A 14742-nucleotide genomic window follows, 5' to 3' on the forward strand; every position below is an offset into this window, starting at 1 on the left:
TCAGTTGTAGGCACTCTAGGCTCCATGGCGTGGTGGTTGACATTCTTCACCTCCATGTTAGCTGAGTGGGGTAAATCCAATAAACTAGGGTGTAGGAGCTGAAGTTTTAGACCACTTTTTATTCTCAAGTCTTGATGCTTTCAAATTTATAGATTACACTACCTGAAAACTGTGTGTATAGATACATATATATATAAAGTTACCAAATTTACCTTTTGATACTTGTCTTTTACTATTACTACTAACCCTACAGTTTAAAGAAACTGAATCCTCTCTTATAAGAAGGTAACTGTATTAGTGGGCCAAAGGGATGCGATGCAAAATACCAGAAATCTGTTGGCTTTTATAAAGGGTATTTATTTGGAATAAAAGCTTACAGTTACCAGGCTATAAAACATAAGTTACTTCCCTCACCAAAGTCTGTTGCCACATGTTGGGGCAAGATGGCTGCCAACCTCTTCTCTTAAGGTTCTGTGGTCCCAGCTTTTTCAAATATCAGCTGTAGGCTGGGATAAGTCTCATCTTTCCCGGGGCTTGTTTCTCTCCCAGCTCAGCTGCTCTTTTCTCTCCACAAGTTCAACTGTAGACTCTCAGACTATCCGGCTCTCTAGGCTTTGTCTCTCTCCCCAGGTCTGGGCTCAGCTGCTCTGCTTTTTCCCATGTGTTTACTTCCCAGGCTCCAGCTCAAAACTTCAGCATCAAAACTCCAACTAAGTCCTCTGCTCTGCTGTGTAGTTTTCTCTGTGAGTCCCCACCTACTGGCATGACCTGATCAAAGCCTTAATCATTATTTAATCAAGTAAAAGTGAAACCTCTGAATCCAATACAATCTAATGTGCAAACAGGCCAGTTTACAAATCCAATATCTATTTTTGGAATTCATAAACTATCAAACTGCCACAGTAATTATCCCCACTTTTTTTGCCCTGGCCTAAATTTTTTTTATGTAGTAAAAACACAGATTTAGGAAAGATTAAGTAGATTACAGGACTACAAGAAGCCTCATGAATCTTCCAAATTCCTTCATTTTATACACAATATCTCTCCTTGCTACATATGCCTTGAGATAAAGCTAAAAAAGTAAATTTTTTTTCAGAAATTATACTTTGTCAGCTAAAATTACTAGTGACTTATTTTCTACAAAATTATTTTGAGTCCTATTTGCCCATCAGTGCTGAAAGTTAGTTTTTTTAAGATTTTAAGAATACTGCCTGATTGTTCTCAGTGAATTCAATTTTTAAGTATTCAAATCACTAAAATCTTTTTGAAAAGTATTGTATTAACATCAATAAATGGGGAAGCAGACTTGGCCCAATGGATAGGGCATCTGCCTACCACATGGGAGGTCCACAGTTTAAACCCCAGGCCTCCTTGATCCTTGTGGAGCTGGCCCATGCGCAGTGCTGATGCACACAAGGAGTGCCATGCCATACATAGGGGAGCCCCACGTACAAGGACTGCACCCCATAAGGAGAGCTGCCCAGCGTGAAAGAAAGTGCAGCCTGCCCAGGAATGGCACCATACACATGGAGAGCTGACACAAGATGACGCAACAAAAAGAAACACAGATTCCTGGTGCTACTGATAAGGATAGAAGCAGTCCCAGAAGAACACACAGCAAATGGACACAGAGAACAGACAACTAGGGAGGGGAGGGGAGTGGGGGGGAGGGGTTAGAGAAATAAATAAAAAATAAATCTTAAAAAAAAAATCAGTAAGTGGATTTGTTGTTATAATTTATTGAGCCGCCCTCCCCCCACCCAAGGAAAAGATAAAGGTTTAATTATAGAGCTACCACTACAAAAGTAAAATGTATACTGATCTTGGATTAATTTCTCTTTCAAATATTTACAGTAGAATAATTATATCATTGTTTTAGGAGATTTCTATTCTCATACTTCACTGTACAATGTAAATGGTAAAATGTGTAACTTTTTTCTTTTTAAAAACCAACTTTTCATTTTAGTGCAGTTTCAGATTTGCACATAGTTTTTTTTATCTTTTATTTGCCAAAAACCACTAAATGATTCATCATTTTCTGTCCCACAGTGCCAAAATATTATCTTAACATTTATACAAGGTCTCCTCTGAAGGATGATCGCTGTTTTTTTCAAGGATGAAAGAAAATAAAAATAAAACGGTAAGTAAATTATAGTACAGTACAGCCTTCTCATTCCTTGAAGACTAAGCAGAATCATTGCTATACCTGAGAGATGAAATACTGTGCTGGTTGAGCTGCTAGCAGAACACAGCTGCAAAACCATCACAATGTTATTTACAGTCATTTCCATGATGATAAGCTCTCCAAGATGGTTCTCTATGTAGTGTATCAGGCAAAAAGAAGAAAAAATTTATTCACCTTTGATGTGTAAATTCCTTTAGTAGCACTGTCATTGGAAACACTGAGTATTTTTCCAATTACTACTGCCTCAATGGGATAGTTATTGAATAAGTTTTATTTTTTGATAATGGGTTGAAATATAATTAGAAACATTACCAGACCATTAAGTTTCTTCCCAGCTATAAATGCTCCTAAAATATATTATAAATAGTAAAACATATTTCCAGATTCAAGCACTAATTGTTTCTTGATTGAGTATGCACCCTAGAGCTCAAGGGGATCTCTGAGGTCACCTCTGGGCCCACCTTCCACCTAATCCCAAATCTTGACGAGGGATCAGTCAGCCTTTGGCATTAGGCTGTTGATAGAAAACTGTAAGGAGTAATAGCACAAAGGTCTATCTTGGAGCTAGAGAGAAAGTATGAAAAGAGAAAAGGAAAATTATATATTGAGGAAGAGAAAAACTACTGAAAAGAAAGCAAACATCCCAGTGATTTTGAGGTTAACAACACATCCTTCCCTTTAACTAAATGTAGATTTTAATCCAGCTTCTCTCGTCAAATCCATTGCTTGGACCCGTGTAAAATGTGTGTTTGAGTTTCATAGGGTACCACAAGGAGCCCCCTGAATGAAAGTAAATTACAGAGACATGTATTTGTATGCTCTTTCTCATTACACTCTTTCTTACTTCCTGATTCTAAGCCAAAAGGATGGGCTTGCAAGGCATGACAAATGCAGGAGCATTCTACAGCTCTAAATCTGAAAACCACTGGTGTGTCCCAGATTTATCTATTTAAGAGAAGGGCCTTTAAAGATAATAATTTACTCCAGGAGAAAGTAAAAAGTAGTACATAACAAGCTGAGATAAAGTCCAGATGGAAGGGGAACTTATGGATTACTTAACAGACATATGAACCAATTACAATGTGTGGAGCATATGTGGATCCTGACTCAAACTAAAAACAAACCAACAAAAATATTCATAGCAAGAGACTTGGAAATGTGAACACTGGCTAGAAATCTGATGTTATTTCTATATATTTGATACTTCTCATATGGTTTTTAAAAACTGCAACTTTCCATTACAGTACACTTTCCCACAAGAACACAGGGAAAGCGTGTAAGGAAAAGAGTGAAAAAGCTGGGAGTGGGTCACGAAGGATGGCCATGCAGAGTCTAAAAAGCAAGCTAAAGCCTGATGCCAATATCTAATACTAGAGATGAGCTTTAGGGGTTTCTCGGGAAAGGAGAGTTGCTAAACTGTGATGGAGAGAGACTAGAGCTGGTTGCTAGTTAGGATGAGAGTGCGCGTTCCATGAGAGGGGATGAGGGGATGCTGGGGGTGGGAAGTTGGGGTAGCTAGTGATCAGGTCACAAGAGGAACAGGAAGGAGGAAACTGGGTTTCTTCCTGCATAACAACATGACAGATTTTCAAGAACATACTGAATGCCTACTATGTGCCCACCACGGCCCGGGGCATTGAGTATTTAGAAATCCCTGAACTTAGCTCAGGAATCAGCACCAGAACTGATTCCTGAGTAAACTATTCAGGAAAAGAAGGTAGCTTGGTGTTAACATTTGACAGAAAGACTGATTTCCGATAAAGTCAAAAGTTACTGTTTGAAGACATTTTAAATACCCAAATATAGGCCTACGTTGTGTATTATTTCCAAGACACCTAAGGAAATTGAAGAACAGGTTATTTAAAAATTTTTAAAAAAAAGATGAAGCAAGGCATCAACCGGAAAACAGAAAGGTGCAGACGAAATATCACAAACAAAACCAGAAATAACTTTTAAGGAGGTAAGACAAAAGCTGCCAGTCCGGAAAGGACCAACAGATTTTACACGTCGCCAAATCGTGTCCCTCACCTCATCCCACCACCAAAAATCACCTAAAGTGACACAACGCGAGGGAGAAGGCGCGCCCCGGCCCGCGTACTGCCCAGACCTGCTCGCGGTCCTGCGCCCCGCGCGGCCCCGCGCCCCGCCCAGAAGCTGCCTCCCTCCGCCTCCACGTAGCGCCCGCACTGGATCGCGCGCCGTCAATTCACACTTTAGGTTGTGCAGCTCGGGGGATAAATACTGAGGAGGGGCGGGCGTGCCCAGGACCAAGCGCGGAAGGAGGAGCCCCTCCCGGGGGGAAGTCGAGACTTGACCCGGGATTTGCCCCGCAGAAGCCCAGGCCGGCCTGGGGCTGCACCCTCCGCCCGCGCGGTCAGGTCCGGGTCCGGCCCCTCACTGCGGAGCTGGGCGCAGGCGGTGGCTCCCCGCACTGGCTCTGCGACGTGGCAGCAGCGGCGCCGGGAAAGGAGGATCGCGCTGCGGCGCGAGCGCTGTAGGTCCCGGGCCCCCGCCCTGGCGCCTAGCACAGTCCCAGGCAGCCCCGACCGCTCACGCCGACGCAGTCCCTGGGCCCCTGCGCGGGACAGGGGACCCGGCGCGCGCACGCTCCTCAGAGTGAGCTGGGCTAAAGCGCCGCTGCACTGGGTTCGTACCCTCCTGGCCTGCTGGCCGCTGGGCATTTCGAACTCTCTCGGCCCCAGACGAAATATGCCGTAGATCTCCCCCACCCCCACCCCCAGCTTCACCTCGTGCGTTGACCCTATCCTCTCTCCGCAGTTGATGTCATGGGCACCTCTGCATCTCTCACCCTCTTTCTGCCCCAAGAGCTGTAGATTCGACCTCTTTCTTCCCTTTCCCCTCAGGCCCTGCCCAAGATCAAGCCTTTGCCCCAACACTACAGTCTCAAAATCAGCTCACCGCAAAACCATGCCAAGGCTCAGGGCAGTGACTTAATTTAAACGCGGTTCTGATGGCGTTCTTCGAACTTAAAACCCTGTGGTGGCTCTTGAAGGTCAACAATATCGAAGCCTTCCCCTTTGCTTGGATTCAAAAGCCTCAAGATCTGGCCCTTCTCTTCCCAGTCTCATCCCTCCTCACGAGTTCCAGGGAAATTTAACAGGTTCCTCTCTTTGGAAAATTCCTCACCCCCACTACCTTCCCGGATCCTTTGGATAATTTATCCACCTTCAAGTAAAAAGGCCCAGCTTAAACATCAAGCTTTCCTTGATGGACACCTGCCCCAGCTGAGTTAGACTGCCCACTTGTGTCTTCACAACACATTCACGTATTTCATTGTAGCGCAGATCACCACTCCAGATATTGTTACCCAGCTATCCCACCCCACCACAAGCAGTTTATCACCAGCATACTCTGTGCCAGGCACAGGGTTAACCGGTGTTATGAATTATTTTATAGTTACAGCTACCCTGTGAGGTAATTTCTACTATTATCCCCATCATACCCAGGCTACAAGAGGATTTATCTAATCTCATAACCAGGAAGTAATAGAACCAGAGTTTGCCCTCCACCAGTTTTAACGTTTTGCCACATTTGCCAGGTTATATTATCTGTCCACCTCTCAGTCTATCCCTGAAACCATTTTCTGAACACGTGTGTAGATTATATACATTGTGCTCCTTGAACACTTAATACTGCCATGTACATTTCCTATAAACAAGGATATTCACATATACATATATAACCATCTGAAGTGCAGTTATCATGTTTAAGAAATACAACATTGATATAAAGCTTACAGTCCATATTCCAATTTTTTCATATGTCCCAACAAAGTCCCTTTGAGCCTTTTGTCTTCTGGTGCTAGATCCCATCCAGGATCATGTATTGCATTTAGTTGCCATTGTCTCTTTTGTTTGTTTGTTTGTTTTTTCATCGCGGGAACATATATACAACATAAACTTTTCCATCTCAACCAACCCCAATCATACCATTCAAAGGGATTAATCACCTTCATAATGCTGTGGTACCTTCACTACCTTCCTAAAACTTTCCCATCTCCCCAAAGAGAAACCTTAAACAGTATTAACTCCGTATTCCTCCTTTCCCCTGCCCTTTGCAACTTTTACTCTACTTTCTGTCTCTCTAAGTTTGCATGTCTCCGATATTTTCTCTGTAGTTACCATAGGGCTTAAGTTTAATATCCTGAATCTCTAACAATCTCATTTGCTCTGATACCAACTTAACTTTAATAGTTTACACAAATTATGTTCCTGTGCCCCTCAGTCCGCCCATCTTTATACAGTTTTTGCCACAAATTCCATGATTATACATTATGAGTCCAAAACCACAGATCTATCATTCTGTTTTATGCATTTGCCTTTTAGGTACTGTGGGAAGTAAAAAGGTGGAGTTACAAACCAAAAATACAATAGTACTGGCATTTATATTTAGCCATGTTATTACTCTCACTGTAGATCTTTATTTCTTCATGTGGCTTTGATCTATTACCTATCATTTTTTCATTTCAACCTGCAGAACTCTAGCAGGTTGAAGGGTCAGTCTAATGATGACAAAGTCTCTCAGTTTCTGTTTTCTTTGGGAATGTCTTGATCTCTCCCTCATTTTTGAAAGATGGTTTTGCCATATGTTAGAGGCTTGCAATAATTAAAAAGCTGTAGCTCACTTTCCCATGATATGCACTGGGGAAAAGCTAACCCCATCCCCCATAAACCTACATGCCTAAAGGCACGGCACTTCCCCACAGGTTAAACAAAGAAACCACATAGAGAAGGGAGTAAAGGGAAATGGAAACCTTCCCTACCTGCATATCAGAGGGAGATAAAATTCCTACAGAACAAAGAAACATCTGCTCCTGCAGCATTCCAAAAAACCATAACTCCCTAACCCACTATCTTCTAGTCACTATCAGGAAAATTTTCATCTCTTGGGCTTCCCCCACCTCACTCAGACCCTTAAACCCCATCTGCCAACTGTCATTTCCCTGCTTAGGAAAGTTCTGTATAAATTCAAATCCTCCCTTCCAGGAGTGGACTGAAGTCTCTCTTCAGACCCCACCATGCTGGTGGGGGGGCGCTGAAGTCTGTTCTTCAGACCCCCTCCATTGGGAAAGCTTCCCAATAAATTCTTTCTGTGCCTGTGGTCACATCAGTCTCCATGTCCCAGTAAGTGCCATTTTTCTCCAACACCATATATAGACTTGATTGGAAATGTTTTTGTTTTAAACATTTTAAATATGTCAACCCACTGCCATCCCATTGGTTTCCTGTGAGGAATTAGCACTTAATCTTATTGAGGCTCCCTTGTATGTGACAAATTTCTTCTCTCTTGAGGCTTTCAGAATTTTCTTTTTATCTTTGGCATTCGACTGTCTAATTACAATTTGCCACAGTGTGGGTGTATTTGGGTTTATCCTGTTTGGAGTCATTGATCATCTTGGGTATGTATATTCATGTCTTTCATTACATTTGGGAAGTTTTCAGCTATTATTTCCTTGAATTTTCCTTTGCCTCTTTCTCTCTTTTCCTTCTGGGGCCCCCACAATGTGTATATTGATATGCTGATGGTATCCCACAGGTTCCTCAGGCTCTGTTCAGATTTCTTCTTTCTTCTTTCTGCTTCTCAGACTGAATTATTTCAATGGTCTTATCTTCAAGCTGAGTCTTCTCCCTCCTCTTGACCCATTTAAGGAATTTTAAATTTCTGTTACTGCAGTCTTTCAATTCTGGTTCGTTTTCATAATTTCCATATCTATATTGACATTCTCTTTATGTGTTCATCTATCATTTTCCTTATTTCCTTTAGTTCTTTGCCCATGTTTTTTGTAGCTCTTTGAGCATATGTAAGGCCATTTTTTGGAAGTCTTCGGTATGTTTCAGGTCTGGTCCTCCTCATTGATGGGATCTAATATTTTAATCTCCTTTTCCTGGGTCACTGCTTCCTGTTTCTTTGTATGTTTAGTAACCTTTTGTTGGAACCTGGACATTTTGATATTTTAATGTGTTACTGTTGAAATATAGACTCTGCAGAATCTGTTCCTTAAGCTTGTATCCAGCTAGTATTATGACTGAGTTTTCCTTGAAAGCCAAGAGCTAACAACAACAACAAAAAGACTGAATAAAATGTCAGTCTTTGCAGACCTGCCTGTGCAAGTTCTCTCCTTCAGGCTTAGCTCATACAGGGCTCATCCATACAGTGGGTTGTATGAGAATAGCCCCAGGCCAAAGCAGAGGGGCCTCCCTGGTCCCTTCTGCCCATGCTCATGTTAGAGGCCTACATATGTGGTCCTAGGAATTCCTCTTTTACATGGTTTCAAATGTCCCCTCTTCTTTAGGAAACAGTTTCCTCATGGTTCTGGGCACTGCCTGTGTGTCCTACAGTGTACAATCCCTTGCCCCAGGCATCTACCTGACTGCTCTTCTACAACATTCCGTAGAAGAGCTTGGTGAACTGACTTCTACATAGAGAGCAAGTTCTGAGATGGCAGGCCCCTCAGGCCACTACCAGACAAATTATTACAGACATACATGCTCCCAGCATGTGCATGAGGTCCACTCTGCTCCTCTGGAAGTAGGAGAGCCATCCAGTTTCACACCAACCTATGAAGGGCAAGGAAGAGGCCAGCCAGTGTGTAATTAGCTCCTAATTCTTTTAAGAAGCCTCTTTCTCGATTTGGTGATTGCCCTGTTAATGCATTCCTTTAACTGTGTTCTGGAGCCCTGAGAAAGATGTTTCTGTTAGTTCTTGCTGGTTGTTCAAAGCTTCTGTTGGGGAACGGAGGCTTGAAGCATCTCACTCAACCATCTCAATCAGGGAAAGACCCACTATAGATTATATTTTGAAAGTTGGATGGATGGCTTAAGCCAAGTTGCCTGCCAGGCAGCAGACTCTGAAGTGGAGATTTGTGTGCAAAAGGTTTATTGGGAGAGAGGCAGCCGTGTGCAGAGGATGAAGTTAGACGGTGATGTAGCTGCACCAAAGGTCCCAGCCAATTCCCTGGGGAGTTTGGAGCTGGGAGAGGCCCCCAAATGAAGCAAAGTGGCTGTTTCTTTCTAACACCCTCTTTCCCAGTCATTGGATATGAGCAGCCTCCAGGTAAAACAGCTGTCTTCAGCTAAGGGCATTTCCTAAAGTGCTCCACTGCCAAATCTGCGGGAAATGAGTGTCTGGGTCCCAAAAAGAAAGATCTGGACAGTGCACCCCAATCCATGCACTAGCTACATCAATCAAATGCACTTTTGCAACTGTCTTTTAACTACTCTCCTCACATTCACTTAATTTTGTAAATGTAATATTTGGTACATATAGAATACTAGATGTAACACATGAGCCATAAAGCATTATAATAAACCTAACACCTGGGAGCCACCATCACTTTAAAAACTAGAGTCTCACTAGTATTTTTGTACCTGTCTCTGTGCTATTCTTCAACACTGGCTGTCTTCCTCTACAGATAAACACTACTCTTAAGTTTTCCCATGCATGTATGTATAATACACTGTTCAGATTAGTGGTGATTGTTATCCTCACCATTTGGCAATGTCTTCAGACCAGCAGCTCTATGGCCCCTATGTTATACCTTAACAAAAGTCCAAGTTTACTCTACATCATCATTTCCCAGAAGTTGTTTTGCCAAATTCTGTATATGAAGTCGAGTATTTTTGTTTCACTTGAAACTTTAATTTTCTGTGATGGCTGTGAGTCCATGATGGCTCAGGTACGCATACATGGAGAAGGTGACGTAAGGGAGAAAAAGCTAAGAAAGAACTGGTGTTAGGGTCAATCTGTGCAATTGAAGACAATAGCCCCACCCTCAGATGACACAGGACAGATGTGACAGCCCCAGTCCCGAGCTGCCTCAAGGAAGAATGACCCTTGGCATATAAAAACAGGACAGATTTTGAGACTAGGGATTGGGTCTCAGGCTCTGATCAAGGATGATAAAGGTTCAAAATGTCAGATGAAGAAATGTACCCTACTTATCCACATGTGTAGGGAAATCAGATTGAGTATCATTACACATTTCTTTCTTTCATTCATTCACTTATTCAGTGCATTTTAATATTTATGTGAGCACTTGCTAAGTGCCAGGCACTGGTTCACAAGAGTGAATAAGAAACAGTTGTACCTACAATGGACAATGGTTTTAAGTATAGGAGTAACATGATCAGACTTAGGTGTACTAGATACACAAACACATAGCCCCACACACCCTGGCAGCAGTGTAAGAAATGGGTTGGAGTAGGACCATAGGAAACATAGGAAATAATGTCCGTAACAGAGTTGTTTGGAATAGCAAAAATGTGGAGATAACCACCATGTCTACTGGGAATAGAATCATTAGATTTTCATGTATTCACACAATGAATAATAAAACTGAATGAATTACATCTCTTTTAAAAACATGAATAAACCTGGAAATATTACATTATTGTCAGATGAAGAGGCAACAAAGAATATGCCACCAAAACTGTAGGAAGAAAAGATATTATAAAGATATACGAAAAAAATAATTTAAAAAATAAACAGGGGGTTGGGGGATATACAGGAACTTCTTATATTTTGTAATGTAACATTTTTTTGCGACGTATAGATCTTAAAAAAATACAATTTACAAAAATGATGTGGTGGGGAGTGGGGAGTGGGTTATATAGGAACCTCTTATGTTTTTTGTTTTTGTATGTTTTTTAATGTAATTTCCTTGTCATCTATTAACTTTAATTTTAAAAAAAGAAGAAAAATAAATAAACAAAGCACATAAACAGGAAAGAAGGCTGGTTTCAGTTCAAAAGTAAGTTCAGGGCTTATTCCTTACTTCTTATTCTAGAATTTTATAGGACCAATGGTCTAAAGAACACTTTAAACCAAGAACTGACTTTAGAAACCTACCCTAAAAAAAACGTACTTAACCCTGGCTGAGGAGGCAGGGCAAGATGGTATCTGAGTAAGTACACCGTCGTCCTCTCTCTTACCAAAGACCTGCTGTGTAGTGAGAAGAGTCCTACCAGAGCAGGCTGTTTTGGGAACTTGCAGGGAGGGAGGTGTCTGGACATTGATCTGGAGAGACTGCAGCAGAATTGGTGTTTGCTCAAGGTAGAACTGTGGGTTTCTAACACTGAACATGGGAAGCCATGGGAAGGTAAACCCCTCCGCCCCAGGGCTAAGAGCCGTGGTGTTCACTGAGAACTGCCAGTCGTGGAGTGGAGTTTCCAAGCCCCGTGTCCCCCAAACGTGTGAACCCCAAGCCTGTGTCCCCTGAACCCCTGCAGCCCATGCTAAATACCCCGGACCGCTGTTTCCCAGGCCTCTGTTTCCCAAACCCAGCACTCCCGGAAATCCGGCATTCCCCTACCCCTCCAGACCCGGACTAACTCCAGAAGTAGGAGAGTTTAGGTGGGAGGTGCAGAGGGGCCAAGGAGTGCAGGTTCAATTTTCTGGTCCCCCCCTTACTATTGAGTTTGGAGGAGATATTATCTGACTTGGGGAGAGCCTAGGAATAGAGAAGAGGCAAATCTGGTGAGAGAGCCCAATTTACCTAAATGCCCTGGGATAGGAAACTTGGTCTGGGAGAAGGTGGAGTCAGAAAATTAACCCAGCCCCCTTGTAGCACAGCTAAGGGAGAGGGGCAGTAGGACATGCTTTACAAGCTTCCAATAGCATACTTAGGGTTCCTGACAAGGGGTGGGTGCTCTCTCAAGAAATTAAGAGTCATTATTTTCTCAGGTGAATTGGTTTACCAGGGACCATTTGAATTTCCTACAGGAGCCCTCACGCAGCTTTCCTGCTGCCTTGGGAGAGAAGGAAGTGAGGAAGGGATAAAAAGGGAAGGTCAGACTCCTAAGCAGTTTATTCAATTACAAAGAGGATTCTTTGCCTGAGGCCTTCTTGTCTGGTATTTTTTGTTGGTCTGTTTTCTTGTTTTTTCTTCCTCTTTATCCCACCCCCCCTTTTTTTTTCTTTTTCTTTTTCTTTTTTCTCCACTCTCTGCTTTTTTTCTTCTCTCTTTCTTTCTCCTTTTTTCCACCTTTTTTCTTTTTTATATTAGTGCTGCAGGCAACATTTCTTATTTGTTCTGGTTCCTCATCCTCAATTTTCTCTTTTCTCTGTGTACTGATTTTGGCTACCAATGCTATCCCCTTTCCTTACATCATTCTCTCCTCCATCATTTGTTGTTTCTCTTACATTCTACCCCTCTCTGTTTAGCCCCCAATATTTCTGACTTTTTATCTCTAATACCTCTAATCTGTTTTCTATCATTTATTCACTCTTTATGTTATTGTCCTCTCTTTTCTTTTTCCCTCTCTCCTGATCACACTGACCTCTTAATTCCTAGTATATTCCTCCCCATATTCAGTTTAATATCTCATTATATGTACTCCACTTTTTTACGGTTATAACTATGCATAGCTTCCATGAGTTCTATATCCATTCTCCTAGATCTCACATGGTTCTTCCACTAACAGTCACTATCAATACTATTTTATATTTTTCTTTTCTTACCCCTTTTGCTTTCTCTGGACTTAATATTTTCCTTTAAAGGAACTTAGCCAACAACAAGGAAATAGAATAAGAAGAAAAAAGTGACAAAGAGAAGACTTAACACACATGTAACATTAAAAAATAAAGACAAAGAAATTAAAAAATTAAATTAAATTAAATTTTTTAAAAACCCTGGCTAACATAAGCCAAAATAAATAGTATTTATTGTCAGGCTATAGGAGAGTTCACAAATTAAAGAAAAGCTTAGGAATGACAAGAACTAAAAGACATCTACTTGGGGTAACACTTTCAGGATGGGTGACTACCAACTATTTTCAGTCTCTGTGCTACTGTGTTTAAACTTTGAGTTTTAAGAAGAGAATATGGTTGGTCTGGCTTAGGCCCATACCTTGGCCAGGGATATGTGGGTGAACTTGATTGACAGTCTCCCTTAGAATTGCCAGATAAAAATATAAGTCACTCAGTTAAATTTTAATTTCAGATAAACAGTGAATAATTTTTTAGTTTAACTATGTTCCATGCATTAAGTATATTTCATGTAATCAGTAAGCCCTTTGTAATATTTATTTGAAATTCAAGTTTAACAGAGCATCTTATATTTTTCATTTGCAAAATCTGGCAACCCTATTCCCATCATGACCCCCAAAAGGAGAGGCGCAGTTTCCTAAAGCAAAATTAGGGTACAGTCACAGGAAGAAGGGAAAATGGATGCTAGATAGGCAAAACCAACAGAACACCATACACACATTGATGAAAGAAGCCAAGAGATAATACTGTAGAGATTTGTGGATGAAATATATTCCCTTCTAACACTAGATGAGTGTGTTGCTGGTTTTTTTGATGTTGTTTGTTTATTGTTTTTAGCTCTTCGTAGCTATTTTGCTTAAATGTAAGAAGAAAGAGACTACCTAGCTCACCAATGACAATGAAAGATTCTAAAGGAAATGCCTCCATACATTAAAAAAACAAAAGAATAACATTTTAAACCTTTACAATGACACGCTTTCTGTGATTTCTATTAAAAGTACCACCTTTCCAAACGGTAAAATATTTACCCATTCTCAGATACCAAACTTCTTTCCCACCTTATCCCCCAAAAGACTTTTATACTCTTTCATCCATACATTCAAGTGGTAAATCTTGAAGGCACAGTTTTTCAGATTGCACTGGACAGAAAACACAGTAAGTAAATATTTGGAGATTGCACTATTTAAGGTTTCTGGGATTTGTCCTTGAAGAGAGAAACTTCCTCTCACAAATCAATTAGACAGAATGTACAGATTCCTTTTAGATAATGCAACTAACTGAAACTAAAGAGGCCTGATAGTTATCCTTTCAGAAATAAAAGTTGTCATAATATTTAAGTTTTTTTAGATTTATTTATTTATTTTTATTTCTCTCCCCTTCCCCTCCCCTGCTGTCTGCTCTCTGTGTCCATTTGCTGTGTGTTCTTCTGTGTCCACTTGTATTCATGTCAGCAACACCGGGAATCTGGGTTCTTTTTGTTGTGTCATCTTGCTGTGTTAGCTCTCCATGTGTGTGTGGCACCACTCCTGGGCAGGCTGCACTTTTATCATGCTGGGCGGCTCTCCTTACTGGGCGCACTCCTTGAGGGTGGGGCTCCCCTATGCAGAAAACACCTCTGCATGGCACAGCACTCCTTGCACGCATCAGCATTGTGCATGGGCCAGCTCATCACATGGGTCAGGAGGCCCTGGGTTTGAACCCTGGACCTCCCATGTGGTAGGCAGACGTTCTATCCATTGAGCCAAATCCGCTTCCCAATATTTAGGTCTTGAAAACGTCATCCTTTCTCCACTGCTCTCCTGTGGCAGATTTTTCATAAATCACCTTTTGCAAATGTGTGTGGTCTACCCCTGGGCTTTCTATTTTGTTCCAATGGTCAATTTATCCTATTTGTTTGCAATTACCACAATATAATATTTACTGAATTTTTGTAAAAAACTTAATATATAGTAAACCAGGTTCTTCTGCTTGTTTTTATCAGGAATGTTTTGGCTATTCTTGATCATGAGTTTTAACTTTTCCTTACGTTAATTAGATAACAACTTCATAAT

General features: G+C 41.4%; 1 long non-coding RNA gene across 1 annotated transcript in view; it reads left to right on the forward strand.

Moving 5' to 3' along the window:
- Positions 1 to 2049: 2049 nt before the first annotated feature.
- Positions 2050 to 14742, forward strand: part of LOC139439993 (uncharacterized) — a 32735-nt gene continuing 20042 nt past the window's right edge. The window contains exon 1 of the long non-coding RNA XR_011650081.1: positions 2050 to 2140. This is a non-coding gene — a long non-coding RNA (uncharacterized lncRNA). The remainder of the gene's footprint in view (positions 2141 to 14742) is intronic.

Source organism: Dasypus novemcinctus, chromosome 11 (assembly GCF_030445035.2).
Source record: "Dasypus novemcinctus isolate mDasNov1 chromosome 11, mDasNov1.1.hap2, whole genome shotgun sequence".
Lineage (NCBI taxonomy): Eukaryota > Metazoa > Chordata > Mammalia > Cingulata > Dasypodidae > Dasypus > Dasypus novemcinctus.